At 41.6% G+C, this 22549-nt stretch overlaps 1 protein-coding gene across 1 annotated transcript in view; it reads right to left on the reverse strand.

Moving 5' to 3' along the window:
• Positions 1 to 14345, reverse strand: part of RAF1 (Raf-1 proto-oncogene, serine/threonine kinase) — an 89832-nt gene extending 75487 nt beyond the window's left edge. The window contains exon 1 of the mRNA XM_049642735.1: positions 14257 to 14345. The gene's annotated coding sequence lies outside the window, so the exon portion shown is untranslated. The remainder of the gene's footprint in view (positions 1 to 14256) is intronic.
• Positions 14346 to 22549: the final 8204 nt, after the last annotated feature.

Raw genomic sequence — 22549 nt, forward strand, 5'->3', positions numbered from 1 at the left:
AAAAAAAAAAAAAAGTAAAAAAAAAAAAAAAAAAAAAAAAAAAAAAGAAACACTGATTAGTGGTGAAATAAAACATATTTTAGAAAGAAGAATCTTAAACTAAATCCCTAAATCAAATATTGAAGAAAAGTTTTCACATATAAAGTAATAGCAAAATGGTTCATTACCAACTTACAGGAAAAAAGAATACAGGCAATAAGTATTTCTATTTAGGTCAACAAAAGTTTAGGAAAGAAAACTCTTCAAAGAGGATATACCTGAGGGTTCTATGAAAAATGAGTATTTGGACAGGCAAATTAGTTTAAGTCTTGGATCCCCGCCCTCAAATAATTTCATAATTTAGTTTAAAAAGTAATACAGGGCGGGGGGTGGGGGGGAAGAGGCACCTGGGTGGCTCAGTCGGTTAAGCATCCAACTCTTGATCTTGGCTCAGGTCATGATCTCAGTTTGTGAGTTCAAGCCCCGTACTGGGCTCTGCGCAGACAGTGCAGAGCCTGCTTAGGATTCTCCCTCTCTCTCTCTCACTCTGCCCCTCCCCTACTCTGTCTCTCAAAATAAAGAAATAAACTTAAAAGTAAAAAAGTAATACAAAGATTAGGAGGGGTTAATAGAAGGAAATAAAACTACTATGGATCATAAAGAAAAGTATAAAGTGGATGACATTCCCAGAATTCTAACACAAACACTAAGTGTGCAGCATACCTAGAGGTTAAATTCTAGGGTGAAGATAGGGTGTAGGATGGAGTCAAAATTACCCTAGAAAATCCCTCTAATCTTTGCCTAAGTAGATGGCCTGTATTTAGGGTATTTACTCCATCTCTCTGCACCTTCCTCTTTAAAATAAAGATCATAATTTACTACATCATCAGGTTGTTAGGAAGATTAAATGAATTAAGGCCAACTTTTAAAAGAACACGGCAGGTAGTAGTCAGTCAACAAAGGTAAGCTATTATCTATAGGGATCATTTAAAAAACAAAAGATCTTTAAACAAAAGAATCCCACTTAACTGTGCCATAGTCAAACTATAAGGCTTGTGAGAATTGAGAATAACAAAAGAATAGATTCACTTTTTTCAAATACAATCAAAATCTCACAAGAACATATACTATGAGTAACGGTGGCTGAAACTGCCTGCACTATTAAAAATCTTTTTTGGCGGCAGAGCGAAAACATAATTGAATGCTCATATTTTAATGTGCTTATAATGCAACTTCACTATTCACTTCTCCTTTAAGCTCATTCCTTTCTTCTGTCCAGCTTCGATCCACCTGAGACATTTGGTGATCAATTTTTCAAAATTTTCCCAAACTTTCTTTAGTAAGTGTTTTGTTTTTTCTTTCTTTTCTTTTTTTTTTTTTTAATTCAATTGGTCACACAATCCTGGAAAAAATCATTCTCACACATAAAATGTTTCTGACAGACATGCTCAAATACTTAAGAAATCAAATGTCATCTCATCCAAGCTAGGAAATAATATGTCTAGTTTGGAAAAGTCTTAGGTTACAGTTTTCCAACCAGTCCAAAAGGGCATTCTGATGCACTGCAAGGTAGTGTGTGTGTCAATATTTTGAGTTTCCTCACTCCTCTTTCTCAATTTCTGACCACAAATTGGCAACTTCATCAGATGACTGGGCAGCATAAAGGCACATGAGGAAATGTGACACTCTACCCTTCTAGAAGTTAGCAAGCAGGAGCTGCCCAAGTTTATAAAAGATTGTAATTTTTAAAAGGTAATCAGTTTAAAAATAGAAGTTAAAAATTAGCTAGTTCAAAACAATATGTTAAAGCAATCAGCTCCACAGTAAAGGACCTCTGAGAACAATTTCATTTTTAATTCTTGACACAAATTAGTTTTTCATTTAAAGTCACTTTGAACTCTTTTTTAGCCAAAGTTTTACTTTCCATCTCCAAACCTGTCAGTTTCTTTATTGAGGCAGCAACTGCTAATTTTAAAATGAACAGACCCTTGGGGCGCCTGGGTGGCTCAGTGGGTTAAGTGTCTCACTTCAGCTCGGGTCATGATCTTGAAGTTCAGGAGTTTGAGCTCTGCATCAGGCTCCGTGCTGACAGCTCAGAACCTGGAGCCTGTTGCAGTTTCTGTGTCTCCTCTCTCTCTCTGCTCCTCCTCTGCTCATGCATGTTCTGTCTGTCTCTCTCTTCCAAAAATAAACATTAAAAAATTTTTTTTTAATTTTTAAAATGAACAGACCCATTTACAAAGTATACCATTAACACAAGTACCAAAATATACCTCACACAAATGAAATATGGCCTATGATCATTCGGATGGCCAGGCAATAAAGATGGACACGTAGTCAAAGAGGAAGGAAGGGAAACAAAAACCACCCAGATACCTCACTCTGCTGAGTTAATGCCTGGAAATGACTTTACCTTGTACCACCAAATTTCTTCTCCTTTTTTTTTTTTTTTTAACTGTAAACTCTGTACCCACTGTGGGGCTTGAATTCACCACCCCAATATCAAGAGTCATGTGCTCTACCAAGCCAGCTAGGGATCACTAATTTCTATTCCACATAAAAGGCATGAATTTTAGTGGCAAATCTTGCATAATCAGCAATTAAAAAATAGCATCTGCCTTCCTCAAGAATAAAGACATGATAGGGGCGCCTGGGTGGCTTGGTCGGTTGAGCGTCCGACTTCGGCTCAGGTCATGATCTCACGGTCCGTGAGTTCGAGCCCTGCGTCGGGCTCTGTGCTGACAGCTCAGAGCCTGGAGCCTGTTTCAAATTCTGTGTCTCCCTCTCTCTCTGCTCCTCCCCTGTTCATGCTCTGTCTCTCTCTGTCTCAAAAATAAATGAACGTCAAAAAAAAAAAAATTTTTAAAAAAGAATAAAGACATGATATATAAAATAAGTAAATCCACTATTCTGCACACTAGCACAGGCAGACACTGGAATTTACCCTTGACATAGGAGGTATTCCTTCATGTTTACAACTTGTCAGAACAATTTCAGGAAGTAACCATCTGATTCTCCTATAATTCCTTCCAGAGTCAATGGCTCTCACATTGACTAAGGACATCTAAGATTTCCTTAGTCTTTCGCTCTACCCTCAAAGGTACACACCTTGCTTGCTTTAAGAACTTGGAAAAACAAAAAAAAAAAAAAAAAAAAAAAAAAAAGAACTTGTAAGAATTATAGCTAAGTCACCTGTAAAATCGACAGTAACTTTTTTTCTTCAGGAAATATATATTTTTAGTTTATTCCTTTGGGGGGGTGGGGGCAGAGAGGGAGGGAGAGAGAGGATCCCAAGCAAGCTCCGCACTGTCAGCACAAGCCTGATGCGGGGCTCAATTTCACAAACTGTAAGATCATGACCTGAGCCCAAGTCGAAAGCTGAGCCACCCAGGTGCCTGAAATACTTTTCAGAAAATATTTTTTTTAATGTTTTTAATGTCCATTTATTTCTGAGAGAGAGGAAGAGACAGAGTGTGAGCAGCCGAAGGTCAGAGAGAGAGGGAAACTGAATCCAAAGCAGGCTTCAGGCTCTGAGCTGTCCTCAAGAGCCTGACATGGGGCTTGAACTCAAAAACCGTGAGATCATGACCTGAGTCAAAGTCGGACACTTAACCGACTGAGCCACTCAGGCACCCCTCTGAAAGTATTTTAAATCAATTTTTCAAAAATAATTTTCTTGGGGCACCTGGGTGGCTCAGTCGGTTAAGCATCTGACTTCAGCTCAGGTCATGATCTCGCAGTCTTTGAGTTCAAGCCCCACATCCCTGTGCTGACAGCTTGGAACCTGCTTCTGATTCTATGTCTCCCTCTCTCTCTCTCTGCCCCTCCCCCGCTCATGCTCTGTCTCTCACTCTCAAAAATGAATAAATGTTAAAAAAAAAAATTAAAAAAAAATAATTTTAAGACAAGGATATGTGCACAAGTCTTCCCTGTAACTAGACCATTAATTCATTGAAGCTTTAAATTATACCCAGCTACTCTACTATAGGATTAAAAAAACAAAACATGAAAATATAACCTATATAATTATATATCAAAGTATGAATGCCTTAGGAGAAGAATTATATGTATTTTCTACATCTTGTTACACTCCATCATTCGATATGGCACACCCTGCATAAAATTAGGTGCTCAAATATCTGAATAAAATATTAATGGAGAAAAGACATAATTACAATATTTATCCTAATTTTTTTCATGAATACTAAATCACTACCTACCACATAAAAATATTAGCATATAATCTAAGGATCCAGATATTTCCATATATACTGCACCCAGGCATAGAACTGAGAAGAAAAGAATAAGGAGCACTATTCATTCAATTTCTAAGAACCTACTTGCAACTGCTAGTTGCTTTGAAGAATATAAAGTTCAGAAAGGCATTGCCCTTTGCCTTCCAGAAGCTTTTAAAGTAGAAGAAAAAAACCATCATTTACCCAAGACTGACTATGTGCTAGGCACTGTGCTAAGAGCTTTCAGGATGACAAGCAATCCTACGACAAAATGTGGCAGCCTTCTTTGGCGGGGTGGGAGGCAGTGACATATAAAACTATGAATTTGCAGTGTGGAAAGATCACTTCTAGCTTAGTGGAGGAAGAGGCAGACAGTTAAGGATAACTTCACTGTAGTATTGGAACTAGAAGGAGTACCATTTCAATAGATAAATGCAGAGGCAAAACAAAAGCCAAACTGTATCAAGGAAATAAGAGTAGAGGAAAAGTCTGGAAATGAGCGTGTAATACAGTCTTTTTAACTTTTTAGACAACTTTGTTTCCCTTTTATTTTAAATCTTCATACTTAATGATTTTACAAACATACCCATTATAAATAGCAACCCCTCCCCATCCTCGGTACCCTCTAAAACTTTTACTCTGCTTTATTTTTTCTTTAGCATCTAAATGATATTTTTTTAAATATCCCTTCTTTGCTTTACCTTTCCCTTCTTCCCCCATCTAACCCCACCAAGTAACCTATGTTAACAACCCAATAACATTCTTTGGTACTTTCTCCATGCTTATAATCTCGTACAGACGTCATAAGCACATACATACACAAGCTTTTCATAATAATTTATATTTTCCAACCTATTAGTTTTTTTAAAAGATACAATGACTAATTACCAAATACATGTTCATGGGGAGCGGGCTTAAAAATATGGAAAAATACAAAAACTAACCTATAGATGGCTCTTGCCAACATTTATGGACATATGCATCCAATCTTTTCTATGCATATATACTTGTAAATATTTTTCTTTATAAAGATGAGATCTTTTTATACTAATTTTAGTACCCTCCTTTTTTCACTTTATAGATCTTATCACTCAGGATTAACTGAAATCATCTTTCACTGGTTGACTGAATACACTTTTTTTTTTTTTTTTAACATTTATTTATTTTTGAGAGAGAGAGCATGAACAGGGGAGGGTCAGAGAAAGAGGGAGACACAGAATTTGAAACAGGCTCCAGGCTCTGAGCTGTCAGCACAGAGCCCGACACGGGGCTCGAACCCACGGACTGTGAGATCATGACCTGAGCCGAAGTCGGCCGCTTAACCGACTAAGCCACCCAGGCGTCCCTGACTGAATACACTTTAGATTAAAAGGATGAAAAAAAATAAAAGAAAAAAAATAAAAGAAAATAAAAAAATAAAAGGATGATAAAAGTTTTTTTTTTTAATTTTTTTTTAACCTTTATTTATTTTTGAGACAGAGAGACAGAGCACGAATGGGGGAGGGGCAGAGAGAGAGGGAGACACAGAATCGGAAGCAGGCTCCAGGCTCTGAGCCATCAGCCCAGAGCCCAAGGCGGGGCTCGAACTCACAGACCGCGAGATCGTGACCTGAGCTGAAGTCGGACGCTTAACCGACTGAGCCACCCAGGCGCCCCAAGTTTATTCTTTTCAAAAAAGATGAGTCATTAATTGTGTGATATCTCTCTAAAGAGCATTACATACAAATACATTTATAAGGGTGAAAAAAGTCCAAGAGATGCAAATATAGCCAACTTCTAAGCTTCCTGTTTGCTCATTAGATTTAATCAGCAGTAAGAAAAAAGCTTAGCACCACTTCACATCCGTTAGGATAATTATTGTCAAAAAAGGAAAAATAAAAGTGTTGACAAGGGTATGAACCCTTGTCAAATTGGAACCCTTGTGTATTACTGGTATAAATGTAAAATGGGGCCGTTGCTATGAAAACAGTGGCAGTTCCTCAAAAAGTTAAAACCAGATTATCATATGAACCAGCAATTCCACTCCTAGTACACTCAAAAGAACTGAGAGCAAAGACTCAAACAGATACCTATAAACAAATATTCATAACAGCATTATTCACAACAGACAAAAGGTGGAAACAAGAATCCATCAACAGATGACTGTATAAACAAAATATTTAACATGCAACCACACCCACAGAAACATTATTCAGCCATAAAAAGGAATGAAATTTTGATACATGGTACAATAGGGATAGACTTTAGAAACACATTAAAATAAACCAGATGCAAAATCACAAACATTGTATGATTTTCCCTTACATGAGGTACTTGAAATGAGCAAATTCATAGACAGAAAGTAGAATTTACCAGAGGCTGGAGGAAGGGAGGAATGGGGAGCTTTGTTTAATGGGTACAGGGTTCTCTTTGGGATGACGAAAATGTTCCGGAAATAAATAGTGGTGATGGTTGCACAATGCTGTGAATGTAATATAATGCCACTGAATAGTACACTCAAATACGGTTAAAATGGTAAATTTTAGGTTATATACAGTTTACCTGTCCCAGGCCCCAAAAACCCTGAGGGGCCCGTTTCACATTGTCAGCTAAATATTAGTCATAAAGGTCATGATTTCTACTCTCACAATTCACAACTGCACTCTAATTCCAGTCTACACTAACACGAAGGAAGGTAGAACATCATGTATCCCCTCACATTCTCTCTGGTTAAAATGCTGTTCCGTGTATAAAGCCTATGAATGCAGAAGGAAACAGCCAGCATGACAAGAGTGCTTGAGCCCATGAATCAAGGAGGTGCTAAAGCAGGCAAACATCCTCAAGGAGCTGGCAGTGAGAACCCAGAGCAGTCTACAAATAATGCCTCATAGAAGGGAAGCTAAGCAAAATAACTCCTTCAACATATATCCTAAGTAACAAAGTTCTGAGTACAAGTTTAGTAAGTATATCCTTTTAATAGTAAGCATTTGTGTGCTTGTGATGGGCAGTAGGAACTAAGTCCACAGGTGATTAACCTCTGAATCTCCACTCATTCAATTAATGTTATGTAATGAAGACAAAGTTTTAAGAACTGGGAATTCATAACCAAGAGTAAAGATATGCTCCACCTTTAAGGAAGTTAAGTCTAGCCAGAGTTGTAAGACATCTACACAAAAATTCAATTCAATAAACACTATTTAGCACCTTCCAGTCAATGAAATGGCTGCAATCAGGTGTCAGCCATTATGCTAAACTCTGGGTAGTCAAAGTTAAGACACAATCTTCTAGAGGGGCGCCCAGGTGGCTCAGTCAGTTAAGTGTCTGACGTCAGCTCAGGTCATGATCTCACAGTTCATGGGTTCGAGCCCCGCTTCGGGCTCTGTGCTGACAGCTCAGAGCCCCACAGGGGGCTCTATGCTAGGTGTAGAGCCTGCCTAAGATTCTCTCTGTCTCCTGCTCATGCACTCACTCATTTTTTTCTCTCTCAAAAACCCTAGAATTAAGTGTTGGAATTTAGACACAACACTTTCACTGAAGCACCTGGGCCTGGTTCCTCAGCCTCTGAAAGGGAAAAATTTTTAACAAATATTAATAAAAGAGAAATTGCATATTGAGTAGGAAGCATTAATTTCAGATTATAATCTAATGGGATGGTGAGCTCACAAATGGTTATATGATAAAGGCCATAAGAAAAATAAATGCAAAGGGTTTTATGGCGGGCCTCAAGGAAGGAAACATAATGAGTGAGAAAAAGAAAAAAAGAAAAAGAGAAAAAGATCAGGAAATATTTAGAAGATGGGTGTTCAAAATGGCTCTTAAAAGAGGAACAGATAAAAGTGAGGAAATTGTGTCACTCTCTAATTAGGATAAGGTCGCAGAAGGCAGGAATCTGCCTTACTCATCCTGCACGAAGCACAATGGCCTGCACCTACGTAAGTGCTTAAAAAAAAAATTAAAAAAAGTATGAGGAATCTCTATTAGTAAGACATAAAAACAAGAACTGCTTAGTCTAATAGGCAATGGAAGTAAGACCAGCACATCTTCACTATATTGTTATCATCACAAAATAGGATACATAAAAACCCCATTATTTCCCTCCATGAAAGAAAGCTGGGTAGCTGGGGAACAACGGGGGAGGTAGAATTACTCTGCACAACTTTATTTACTCAGCCTAACTTTCTGTATCCTTTGACTTTTGTGGCATGAGACAGTATTATCTATTCAAGAAAATTAATAAAATTTAGTTTTTAAGAGGATGGCCTGAGTGGCTCAGTCAATTGAGCATCTGACTCTTAACTTAGGCTCATGTCATGATCTCATGGTTCATGGGTTCGAGCCCTGCTTCGGGATATGTGCTGACAGCGCCTGTGGAGCCTGCTTGGCATTCTCTTTCCCTCTCTCTTCCATTCCCTCTGTTGCGCTCTCTCTCCCTATCAAAATAAATAAATTTTAAAATTTTTAATTTTTAAGAATCTGCACAGTAAGAAAGTGAATCTGACAGTAATGTGGAGAAAGCCCTGGCATATTAAGAAGAAAAAAGAGTTTACTTTAGAGGTTCTAACAATACGTAAAGCAAATAGTAATAAAAGCCTGAATTAATCTGGAGAAAGCAGAAAATGGCTGAAAGAAGCTCAAAAATATAGTTGTGAATGGAATCTGACAGTGACTGAATGTTTGGAGTAAACATGAAGACCCACACCATGAATACAATTAACTTTATTAAATGTATTTTTCTATCATAAAAGTAACATATTCAGAGAATATAGAAAGTATAAAGAACATTATCCTTATTTCTACTCTTTAACAACCATTGTTAACATCTACATGTATTTTCTTCCTATATGTAGGTTTTGAGATTTTTTCTAAAACAGCTTGAGATATGATTCACATTCCATACAAATCAAGTACTTGAAATGTAAAATTCAATGGCCATTATATTCAGAGTTGCACATCCATCTCCACAATCAATTTTAGAACATTTCATCACTCCCACCAAAAAACAAAAACAAACAAACAAAAAAAACCTCAAAAACAACTATCACTGCCCCTGCCCACTCCCCACTCCCTCCAGTCCCTGGCAACCACTAACCTACATTCTGTCTCTGGACTGGCCTATTCTGGACATTTCATATAAAAGGAATCATACAAAATGTGGACTTTTATGACTAGCTTCTTTCATTTAACATGTTTGCAAGGTTTATACATGTTGGAGAATGTATCAGTACACCATTTCTCTTTACTACTGAATAACATTCCACTGTTGTTTTTTTTTTATATACAACTGTAATCATTCCAGATATGTAATTTTGTGTTCAGCATTTTCCATGTCATCAATGTTTCATATAATCCATACTTAATGACAAGTATAGTGCTCCATCAAATGGCTGTACTGCAGTTTATTTAATCACTTTTTAAAGTTTATTTATTTTGAAGGGGGAAGGGGAGGAGAGAGATAACAAAGAAGAGAGAGACACAGAATCCCAAGCAGAATCCACACTATCAGTGCAAAGCTCGATGCAGGGCTAGAACTCACAAACCTGGAGATCAAGACCTGATCCAAAGTCAGCCACTTAACCCACTAAGCCACCCAGGTGCCCCTAACTTAGTCATTATTGTTGGGCTTTTGAACTCTTTCCAGTCTTTTCTATTGTAACAAATTCTCTTTAATGCAAATGATAGCTCCTTTCTGAATGATCTTCTGGATCCAGAGAAATGCCTCTCCTAGAAACTCTGAGCTTCTTAATGAGATTTGCTACAGAAAACAAAAGTCACATCCTTCCAGGGAAAATTCAGAATTTCATCCATCCCAAATCTAGGTAAAGGGCAGATGCTAAAAGCTGCCCATGGCTAAAAGGATGCCTCAAAAATACCTAGATTAAGATCTGTCTGGCTCAGTCAGTAAAGCATGCGACTCTTGATCTCGGGGTTGTAAATTCAAGCTCCACATTAGGGATAGAGATTACTTTAAAAAACAACCAATAAAAAAAAAAAGAAAACTCATCATTTTAAAGACACTGACATAAACATTAACTAGGCTGACTCTTCCATCAGAAATGTACATGGATGGGGACACCTGGGTGGCATCTGACTTTGGCTGAGATCATAATATCACGGCTCGTGAGTTCAAGCCCCATATCAAGCTCACTGCTGTCAGCCTCTCAGCCCGCTTCAGATCCTGTCCCCTTCTCTCTGCCCCTCCCCCACTTGCACTCTCCCAATAAATAAATAAATAAATATTTAAAAAAGAAAAAAAAAGGTATATGGATGAAAAAAGGTAAACACTTTGTCCAAATGTGATGCCTACTACTGGGCAGCTTCAAAGAATCAGATCACTTTTGCTTTCCATAGCAGGATGAAAGAAAATAAATAGGAAAGAACACCTTGATTACAACAGTCAAAATGTTCTTATGCGTGTTATTTTATGACAATAAATGAGATCCAACTGGTAGAAAGAGGAGGAAGAGGACACCTGTACAGTCCACAAGGTCCTCACCAGCAATTAACATACTGAGTTCCCCTAAAACAATGTCCTTGCCTGCTGCTTCCCATTCCTTAACCAATGCAAACAATCTAAAAATCACAACGATTTTACAATTTGAAACTAGCTTTAGTATTGCTAATCCCCACCAAATAAGATCCCTTAGAATCTGGTCTAAAAATAAAACTATGTGTCAACTGTTCCTCAAGAAAAACTATGTACACTGATTGGAATGTGAAGCAATTAACACTTTGTGAGTGATTTGCCAAAGAGACTTCAGATAGCCTGGGCCAAAACCAATAACAAAGAAACAACACCCACTTGACATTTTCCTTGGTTAAACTGAGATTTTAGGAGCAATTTTAGAAGAAAGGCTAACAGATGTGAAGTTAAACACTAAAATCATTGAGAGCTACACAAGTATTATAGGAGAAATGGAGGAACAAAATGATTCAACCACTGCAAAATAAAAAACGAAAACTTTAATATGTAATTAAGGAACTTTTACTCAACTTTTAAGGCAAGAATACCTTAGTCATTACAATTGTGAGGATGATAAGCAAGGTAGTTTAGCCTTATACTAAAAATACTAACTAAATTGTAACACAAACATCTAGGGTTACATTTAGCACCTAGTCAGTTTAGCAAATAGGAATTTTTCGCCATTGATACACATACATAAACACTCATATACATACAAGATAAGGTAACCTAAAATTCTACACAACCTCATCCTAAATAAGCCCAGTATTCCTTGGTTTTCTAATTAATTTAGTCAAGGTGAGCAATTTTCCAACCATAGTTTTAAAGAAATGATTTCCACGATCTGTACAATTTGAAAAACGAAAAACCCTTGCAAGTTCCATTTTGTGGTTTCATAACCCCCTACTGTCACACAGTCCACTGCCTTTCAAAAGCAATATTTAAAATTCTCTTCTGCAAGTCAACATTAAGGCATGCTGTTTGGTTAACAAGCTCCTCCCAAGATCAGGATTATTATGTATGGCCTATTATGTTCCTAACATGCAAACAAAAGCCCTCCCTCATGTAACATTTTTCTATTTTTAGGAAGTAGGTTACTAACAAAGTTTTATCTGAAATTAAAATGTAGTATCATATATTTACTAACAAACTACCTGAGATAGTAATTTAAAGTTACTAACTGTATTTTCCATTTAATAAGTCACTACTGCTTATGGAAAAGCCAAATTTAACTTCTAACAAGTTGTTTAAACTTCAGAGCAAACCACCTACTTTGGATTTCACAAATGGCATGTTTTAAACTAACTACAACTAGTTTCAGAGCAGTTGTAATACCATACTTGATGTTTAATTACCCACTCTCCATTTCATCTTTTAGATACTTTTCATCGCAAATGACCAGTTTAATGTTTCCCTGTTTTCTGCTAAACCAAATCCGATAAAATATGTTCTAATGTATTTCACTGAAGCCTTCTACTTTGAAGGCTTACACTCTTCAACTGACAAGAGTTTTATTAACAAGGCTAAGCAACTGCACTACAATTTCTAATCACAAACACCACATACCTAAAAGATAAGCTTTTCCAGCAGAAACAGTAACAGGTTTATTTCCCCAAGTATCCAATGTTCAACTGGGTCAAATGTTTCTGTTGCATTTTAAACAGCTTAGCCCTTGAAGTGATAAGGGTGAAAACAAGCCAAAAGTATCTTAATGTTCTTCAGTGGCATATAATCATCACAACCCTAGACAACAAACTTAGGAACTTCAAGCTGAAGTCTGTTAAGACAATAATAATCACTGTAGCATAAGCATTAATCACAACAATACAACAATTTGGGGTAAATTATGTTTACAGAGCTGAAGACTTTATAACAAAATTGGAAACCACGGAATCTATGCAAAGAAAGTTTACTATATACAACACACTTAATAAATTAAAAATACTTGCATTCTACACTTTTCAGCTTTTTTATATAATCTTCCAATTTCTACATGACCGGGGAGCATGGTTTTTCTTGCCAACAGCCATTTAAAATGCAGTATTAGCAGTGTGCACTATATGTATAAAGTTTTACTGGTGAGCAAGCAAAACCTCAGAAGAATCTCTTGCAGGAACACCTAGAACAGGAGCTCAGTTCATTCACCATTGTGTAAGTGCAAAACATTTGACATAAAAGCACTTAACCAAAAATGTTCTTAAATGGGTTTAACAAAGTAAGTCTTTTCAATTACTATCAGCTTCAATATAAAGACAAGGGATAAAAATACTTACCAGAAAGAAAAAAAATAGCAATACTCCTTTAATCAAATTATATCAACTAGTTCACTCTGGAACAAAGAGCCTTCACAATCTAGACAAATATTCTTTTAGACACCCATCTCTCACCACTTCCTTCCTGCACCCTAGATTCTCTGCTGCACCCCAAACTCATCCCAACTCCTGCATGTCTCTATGCCTTTGTACCAGCGGTTTCCTCAGCTTAGAACGCTCTCCCCTCCTCCTCACCTGGTGAGCACTTACTCATCAAGTCCAAAACTGGCCGCAAAAGTTCCCTCCGGTGTCCAAGCTACCTCAACTCCTCCAGGCAAACTAGCCGTTCCAAATTCCCACAACACTTGGTAAGTCCATCCTCATCACAGCGCATTGTTTTCACGCCTTGGGAGCGAATGAAGAGCAGGCTCCCTCCGCTCAGCCCACAGAGGACAAGGCAGGCAGAAACACTCAAAGAACGTGAGCTGAATTCATCCCTGCTTAGATTAACTGACCCTCTAGAACCCGGTCACATCTCAAGGAGACATGGGGGATACTAACATTCTTCCCACCAGAGAAATGAATACCAGAGGGCACACCCAGAGCCCTGGAAAGAGAACAATGAATGAACACAGACGCCTTTCCCCTCAAGATGTCCAAACTCCTCTTTCTGGGCATCGACTAGCTCTGCAGAACCTCTGCAGCTGCACAACTGAAGCGTCCAGACGGCTCTCTCTTCACACAAAGGACAGCCCTGGATCTTCACTCCAAAGCATCCCAGGGCCAAACCTCAGCATACGCATCCCAAACCTTTCATTAGTAACCCACGGAGTCCCGAAACCCAAGGCGAGGCCCCTATGCCTTTGTGGTGGGGAACTGACCCACTTCCGCCTCTCGTCCCCCATTCTTCTCGTCCTCCCTGTAAGAGTGTCACTTGAGTGACAGACTCTGAGTGAGGATGCAAGCCCGGGACCCCTCCGCGCCCAGAAAGAAAAGGATTTCGCCCGTCTGAATGACAACACGGATAGGGGGCAATTCTGGGCAGATTTTCCCATTGCCAAAATATAAGGAATATGCACCGAGTACAGGGGTGGCGCTAGCACGTTTCCCCGAAACACAAGGAAATTTGAGTGGGGATGTGGAAACTCGGCTCGCCGGCCATGACACCGGGCCCCAGGGCTCCCGCCCGCCCACCGCCACCCGGGGTGACAGCGGCCTTGCCCAGGCCCTCGACCCGGCAGCCGCGGGGTCGCTCCATCAACGCTGCCCAGGCCGGGCCGCCGAGGAACCCGGCCCCTTCAGCCCCGCCGCCCAGCTCCCCCGGCATCCAGAGCCTGGCCCTGCCGCCTACCTGAAGGAGCCGAGCCGCCTCCGTGTCCCGTCGTCTGGTGGCGGCGTCTAGTCCGCTCCTCCTCCCCGCGGTGGGTGAGGGAGCGGGAGGCGGTCACATTCGGCGTGTCCCCAGCCCAGGGGACGGGGCCCCGGGCAGTCCCCGCATCGTCGCACTCGCGCTCCGCGCCTCGGGGCACACGCCCCAAAGCCCGGCCAGCTGGCCCTCTTCCGGGCCCTAGGAGAGCGGCACAGAAGCCCTCCTGTCTCACGCCCGTCCTCGTCTTACTCCCGCCATCTAAGATGGCGGCCCCAACGCCCGCGACGAAGAGACTCTCGGGCGGCCCCGGCAAACGAGCCCTCCACTCGGTGCTCCTCCTCCCGACCTGCGGCGCCACCGGCTCTCTGCTTCTGCGTGAGCCCGCCTGGCAGCAGGCTTCAAACTTGGCTCGGGCATCTATCACTCTAGCCTGAACTCAGGCCCCGCCTCCCAGAGAAGGGGCGTGGTCTTGCTTTCTCGTTGGTCGCCATTTCGGACTAGTGGAGAGCGAAGCACCGGTTACTGGGTGGCTCTTGGGGTCAGGGGTTGGCAATCGAGAAGTGGCGGGGTTTGTGCTCTTCGGAGGTGTCTGAGGGCTAGGGAGAGGGCAAGGCTAGCCTGCCAGCATCACAAGGCCTAGAGATAAGCAGACGTACGGGAGGACACAGCAAGCTGTGTACAACTTTGGCGCGTTCTATCGGTAGTCCAGCACGTAGAAGCGACTCAGCCACTTACCAGTTGTGGGGAAAGTCCCTCAGGTTTTCTGAGCCTCAGTTTCCTCATCTGTAGATCGGGGTCCTTTTTCCCCTCAGGTTGGCAAAAAGTTAAAAAGACTGTTAGTAGCTAATCTGGTACAAAGTACATGAAAACCTATTGTGTCCCCTAATTCATCGCTGGCAGGAATGGTTATGGGGAGGACAATTTGGCATTGCCCACTGACTTTTTTTTTTTTTTTAATGTGTATATCCCTCCTACCAGCAATTCCACCTTTAGGCACTTAATTTTAGAGAAGTATGTTCATATGGGCACAAAGAGGCATGTACTAAGATGTTTATTGTCATGTTGTTTGCATTAGAGATACTCTGGGAAAGATGTGGGTTAATTAAGTAGAAAACTTGAAACAGTGCTGCGTCCACAGTATGGGATATTATCCATCTTAAAAAGAATGAGGGAGATCTGTGTACTGACTTTTTTTTTAAATCCAAGACATCACATTTTAAGTAGAACACTATGGTATGATCTTTATTCAAACACAGGCATACAAAATAGCCCAATTATTATGTGCAACATTCGCTTATTTAAATTGTTATGACTGTTGTGTACCACACATTGTTCTGGGTATTGGGAAATCAACAACCAGAAGCCCTGCCTTCTAGTGATGAGAGACCAAAAGAAAATAGAAATAATAAATTCATGTAGTAATATGTGCAGTATATCGAAAACTGAAGATGAAGCAAGATGAGGACCGACATGAAAATAAATGCAGAAGAAAGAGTGGAAGGCATTGAATATAGAAAGTCCATGACAGTTTTGTGTGTGTGTTTGTGTGTGTGTGCATTTTTTTTTAGTATGAGTAATAATATCTACCTCACAGGATTAAATGAGATTAAACATGGAAAGCACTTAGCACGGGAGCCTGGGGGTTGAGACTTCAGTACCTGGAGTCTGATCGCCTAGTTTTAAATTTGGACTCTGCCACTTCCTCATCTGTGACTGGGACCAGTCTTTCAAACCTCAGTTCCTCGGTTTCCTCATCTGTAATGAAAACATGATAGTATCCACCTCTCAGAGTTGTAAGGATTTCATGAGTTTAAGATACGAAGCACTTGGAACGGTGCCTGGCTCATGTTAAACATTATAGAAGTGTTAGCTGTAATTATTATAGCTATCTCTTATCGTAATATTACTGCTTGGGGTAGAGCAGCAAACCACACTTGCTGACCCCCAGGCCATTTCTTCCTTCAGCGGCTCCCAGCTGGTATTTGCCCAGCACTTCACAGCTTAGGGAGCCTGTGCTTCATTCAAACCCTTCAGCTGACCAGTAAGAGTGGCTATTTCATTTTTTTCCAAAACAGTTTATCGAGGTGAAATTCGCATAAGATAAACTCAACCATTTTAAAGAAGACAATTCAGTAGCATTTAGTATGTTCACGGTGTTGTGCACCTCTACTTCCAAAATATTTCTATCACTCCATAGAAAATCCCCTTACCCATTAAGCGGTTTCTCCCCATCCCATTCCCACTTAACCCTTGACAACCCCCAATATGCATTCTACAACTGAGGATTTATCTTTTCTGGATCTTTCATAGAACATGTGACCATTTGTGTCTGGTTCTTTTTGTTTTGTTTTTTTAAGAGAGAGCATGAATAAAAGGGGCGGGCAGAAGGAGAGGGAGAATCTTAAAGCAGGCCCCATGCCCAGCTCGAAGCCTAACACGGGTCTCAGTCTCACAACTATGAGATCACGACCTGAGCCAAGGTCAAGAGTCAGACGCTTAACCGACTGAGCCACCCAGGAGCCCCTGTGTCTGGTTCTTTCTACTTAGCATAACGTTTTAAAGATTCATTCACATGACAGTATGTATCAGTACTTCATTTCTTTTTATGACAATAATATTCCACCATACGTATATAGCACAGTTGGTTGATGAACATTTGGGCTGTTTCTGTCTTTAGGCTATTGTGAATAGTGCTGTTGAGTATGCAAATATATGTGCTGTTGTGAGTATGCAAATATATGTACTATTTTCAGTTCTTTCAGGCATATACCTAAGAGTAGAATTGGAGGCATCATCTTATACCCCACTGGGTTGCATATCCTCTACTTTAGAAATCTCTGGCTTGGTGGTAGGAAAGGTCAGAAGAGCTAGAAAGAATGGACATGCCATAACCTCAGATCACACAGAGAGAAAGAATAGGTATCATTAGTGGGGGAGGCTAATGTGGAAACTTACCTGGGTGTTGGGATGTTCTAGTTAATTTGGGGGGTAGTTACATGGGTGTGTGTGTGTACGTGTGTGTGTGTGTAGAAATCAGTATGTGTTCTCTCTATACATTTGTTACACCTCAATATAAAAAAATTTTTTTGGTAAAGATACACAATAAGGTCTTTAAGCCTGGCTAAAAGAATGCATTTTTTAGATGAAGGAAACAAAAACAAATGATAGCTACCATTTACAAAGCCTTTTCATGCAGGCGTTTTGTACAATCACCAGTACACATCACTACCAATAAGTCCTGATCTTCAAATGAGGAACTCTTCTGAGAGGGCAATTAATCCAAGCACAAAGCTGGGAAATGGTGGAGCAGGGATTTGGACCTGTTCATTTGTTCATTCATCATTCAGTTGATAAAGATTTCTGTTGTGCCTCACATGTGCCAGTTCCTGTGTTAGCACCGGACCCATGACAGTGAACCAGCCAAGGTCCTTGCCCTCAAGGGCTTAAAGGTCCGGTGGGGGAGGACAAGCAGCAAACTGGTAAACAAATCAACATAAAAACTAGGATCATGGTCAGTCAATGAAGAGAATGACTAGAGAATTACAGAATGGGAAAAGGGTGTATCTTTAGGCTCAGCAGTCATAGAAGTTCTCTCTTAGGAAGTAAGACTTAAGCTGGGCACTGAAGGATGAAAAAGAACCACGGAAAGAGCAGCTGGAACAGCACATGAAGGGCCATGAAGTGGGAAAGGAACATGGGCCAGTGTGGTTAGAACACAGAGAATGAGGGAGGGCGAGGTGGGAAGAGGACAAAGGATGGAGTCATACCCAGTCTGACTCCCACAACTTCCATGCCTTTCCATGCCTTTCCATGCCACCCTACCTCTCCACTGAGTTTAATTTTAGTTACAGACGAGTTTGAAAGATGGGCCTGACCTGGGCTGGGTGCCGAGAGAGACAGAGCCTTGTAAACAGTTACCCCACCAGGTGACCCAAGTGTGCCCTAAGGGCCAGCTGACAGGAGTTCTGTGGTACCACAGCAGAGGAGGGAGGGAGTGACCGGTTCTGTCAGAGAGGCCTCCACAGAGGCAACACTTAAGCTGAGCCTTTAAGGAGGAGTCAGAATTTTCCATACTGAGATGGGTGGGAGGGCAGGGCAGGAGGTGGAAACCATACAGGCAAAGGCATAGAGATGTGACTTAACATATAGGTTTGGGAAACAGTAGTTCTCAGTTGGAGATTGCCTCCCTGAGCAGAGAACATGAGAGAATGGTAAAGGGGATGTCTGGAGGGGCAAAAAGACATCTGACCAAGGGTCAATCTCCCACAAGCCATAATGAGGCAGTCCATAATGGGGGTGGGGTGGTGGTTAAGGGGCTAGTTATTGGGGTGTCAGCCACAGTACATGCTGTGGTGTCATATGCAGAAAAGCCTAATGCAGAGTCATCCTGGAAATCAAGTCAAAATTAAGGCCTGGACTCTCTCAGAAATTACTTGGGACATAGAAACTGGAACAATCTCTACGGAAGTCAATTTGGCAATATCAAAATTATAAATGTGCATACCTTTTGTTAAAGAAAGTGTCCTGGGAATTTATCCTATAAATATGCCCATAAGTGCGTGAAATGATGTATGTACAAGATTATTCCTTGCTGCATTGCTTATAATCAAAGAATTGTTATGCAATTAGGTGAAAGATGAACTCTCTTATGTACTGATATGGAAAGATAGCTAAGAAGTACTGTTGAAGGAGGGGGAAAAAAAGCCTAGGGATAAAACAGTGTGACCAGTATGCTACTTTTCAGGAAAAGAAAGAAAAGTATTTGTTTAAGTCTGAAGGACACACAAAATGCTACTAACAGTGATCACAGGCTAGGGGGAGGGTGGGAACTGGGAATGGAACTATGGAATATAGGACTGGTAAAAATAGTTTGTACTGCCTTTTTATAATTTTTATTTACTTGGTTTTTTTGTTTCTTTTGTTTTCTTTTTTTAAATATATTTTTTAATGTTTATTTATTTTGAGAAATAGAGCACAAGCAGGGGAGAGGCAGAGAGAGGGAGAGAAAGAACCCCAAGTAGGTGCCACACTGTCAGTGCAGAGTCTGATGTGGGGCTTGAACTTACAAACCATGAGATCATGACCTGAGCCAAAATCAAGAGTTGAATTCTTAACCGACTGAGCCACCCAGGTGCCCCTCCTTTTCAATTTAATTTAAAAACTTTTATATCTTATTTGCATTCTTTTTAATTTTTTTCTTAAACTTTAATTTTTCATTGTTGAACCATGTGAATATGTTACCCACTCAAAACTTTAATTAAAAAAAAAAAACAGGCCTGGAGAACAAATGAAATGGTCCACACTGGAAACAGAGATTGAGGATGGGGAAATTAGAGGCACCTGGTGGCTCAGTCAGTTAAGCTCCTGACTCTTGATCTAGGCTCAGGTCATGATCTCATGGTTCCTGGGATCAAGCCCTATGTCAGGGTCTCCTCTGACAGCCTGGAGCCTGCTTGGGATTCTTTCTCCCTCTCTCTCTGCATCTCCCACCTCCCCTCTCACTCTTGCTCTCTCTCAAAATAAATAAACTTAAAAAAAAAAAAAAAGAATGGGGAACAAAAGATAGAGGGTGGGGGGAGGGGGGGATCCAGTCTGTCCCATAGCCCTCTCGCCTCCTCCATTGTTCACACTCCACACACACTACCCACCCCAGCCTTCAACTCAATTTTGCCTTCACCAAGGCACCTCTGGTGCCTGACCCATGTTGCCATGCTTCCCAGAACCATCTCCCTTTCATCCTAGCTCCTCAGCTACAGAGTCCCGAGATAAAAGTCACCCTGACTCCAGCAACTGATGGGGTCCACCCGTCTCTTGGGTGTGGCCAATGCACAGCCTTTTCCCACCACCTCCTTGGCTAACCTCTACCTGCCTCCTCCCAGCCTTGGACCACACCTCAGGGCTGATGACTCACTCCCAACAGGGGCCAGAGCCCCTGTTCACTGCCCCCTTTCCATCAAATTCCTACAGCAGTTGCTGAGAACACACAGACACATATTTTTTCCCCTTGATAAACCCAACTTTCACCTCTCCTCTGCACAGAGGGGTAGGCTTGGGATCCAAAGTTAGACAAATAAAAGACCAAATGATAGCCCTGCCCTCACTGCTGTGATTTGTAGCCTCTCCCTCAGGTGGTGTAGGAGCAGGAAGACTTGCCATCGGGCGTTATTGGGAGGAAATAAAACAGGAAGGTACAGGCCCTGGCACGCAGTAGGTGTTCAGGGAGCACTCCTCCTCCTCCCTTCTGTCTCCAACACCTCTCCCCAACTTACTACTTTCTGTTCTAAATGGAAAAGTGTGCCAATCTTGACAAAGAAAAACACCAGCACTTTCAAATGTCCTTTTCCCCCTTCCAGTTACCACCCTAATTCTTTCTTCCCCTTTCCCCTAAATTTTGGATCCAAATTTGTCCAAAAAATGGTCTGGACTCCAACTCAATTTTCTCAACCATCCCTCCACTAAGCCCCAGTCGTCTGCCTCCCATAGCCACCTTCAAAATGTCTCTCCTTCTCACTGAAACATCCCTCCAGAAGGGTTTCTCAAGCCCAGGCCTCAGTGCCCTTCATGACATTTGGTAAAGGGCATCCTCTTCCTGTTGAAATTCTCTCCTATTTCGCTGGTCGGACTCCTCCTGTCCCAGGAACAGAACCTGTTCCTCTCAGGCCTATGGAACCCAGCCCACCAGGTGAAACATCTCATGCTATTCCATCTGCTGGAAATGCTCTTGCCTACTTTTTAAATGTTTATTTTTGAGAGAGACAGAGAGAGAGAAAGTGAAAGAGGGGCAAAGAGAGAGGAAGACAGAGAATCCCAAGCAGGTTCTGCACTGTCAGCACAGCGCCTGACATGGGGCTTGAATTCACAAGCTGTGAGATCATGACCCCCAAATCAAGAGTCCAGATGCTTAACTGACTGAGCCACCCAGGTGCCCTGCCCTTCCCTATTTTTAATCCCAACTCAAGGGCCATGTTTCCACGGAGCCTCCCCTGGCAGCTGTGGCCTCCAGTGTTCTGTCCTTGTTCCGAATTTCCATATATCTCCTGTGTTAGCCCACACTTTATTATGTAGTCTTTTCTCATCCCTTCATTGCTTCAGCTGGCAGGAAAGGCACAGTCTTTGGAAGCAGACGTTGAATTTCCATCTCCTTACTCTATTCGCTGTGCAACTCTGGGCCAGGCAAACAGGCTACTACATCTGTCTGAGAGATTTTCGTATCTGTGACATGGGGACAATACACCCACCTCATAAGACTTTGGTGAAGCTGAGATCCTTAGGAAAGCATTTTGTGTTGGGGAGGGGCGCTGGCTAGCTCAGGCAGTGAAGCGTGCAACTCTTGATCTCAGGGTTTTGAGTTCGAGCCCCACATTGGGTGTGGAGATTACTTATAAATAAAAATTTTTTTTTCAAAACATCATCGTATGTTGGGGAGATGCAGGGTGGGCTTCATGGCATGAGATCAATGCAGTCACACAGGGCCCCTGCACTCAGAAGGTCCAGCCCTTGGGGTTGAATGCTCTGTGGTCTCTGTATTGAGATGCGTAATAATTTCATCTTTGAATTTGTGTTTTGTTAAAGTGAAGTCCAATGGGACATGAAGCATACACCTAGGGGCTCGGAATCTCTGGTCACAAGTGCTCCTGCCTTTCTGGGGCTTTTCAGCTGCCTGTTCCCTTTCCTTTCTGCCACTTCCCTCCACCCCCAACCTGAGCCAAGTCCTGCCCAGTGTCTCCACTCCCGCCCAGCAACCTTTGCCGTCCTGTGGCCCCGAGGAGGCCCAGGCACTGGTGAGGGAGAGGGCATGTTTGATCTTGATGTGCCCTCCCCTGGGTGGCAGTACCATTGCACCTTTGGCAGGCAACATGGGAGGTGCCTCACTTCCACCATTGATCCAGGTACTGAGCACAACTGGAGGGTCCCCATCCACCCAGAGTTGAGATGGTAGGTCCATGCGAAGGGGAGGGTGACTCTCCTAATTCCAGTCCAGCTCTAGCCTTTCAGTCTGGCAGCCAGACCAGAGTCGGGCTCCCGCAGCCAGCAGACCCACACAGCTATTAGGGTCTGCACTTGAGCTGTGAGTGTCCCTGTACCTGGGGAGCCTGGCATTAAATAGCATGTACAAAACACCACGACAAAACGAGAGAAAGGGAAAAGTTCTACATTTGAATACCTATAAAGTCACTTTTTCCTACTTTATGAACAAGGGGCCCCACATTTTCATTTTTGTGCTAGGCACCACAAATTATGTAGGTGACCCCAGAGAGAGGTCAGGAGGGCCATA

The sequence above is a fragment of the Panthera uncia genome, chromosome A2 (genome assembly GCF_023721935.1).
Source record: "Panthera uncia isolate 11264 chromosome A2, Puncia_PCG_1.0, whole genome shotgun sequence".
Classification (NCBI taxonomy): Eukaryota; Metazoa; Chordata; class Mammalia; order Carnivora; family Felidae; genus Panthera; species Panthera uncia.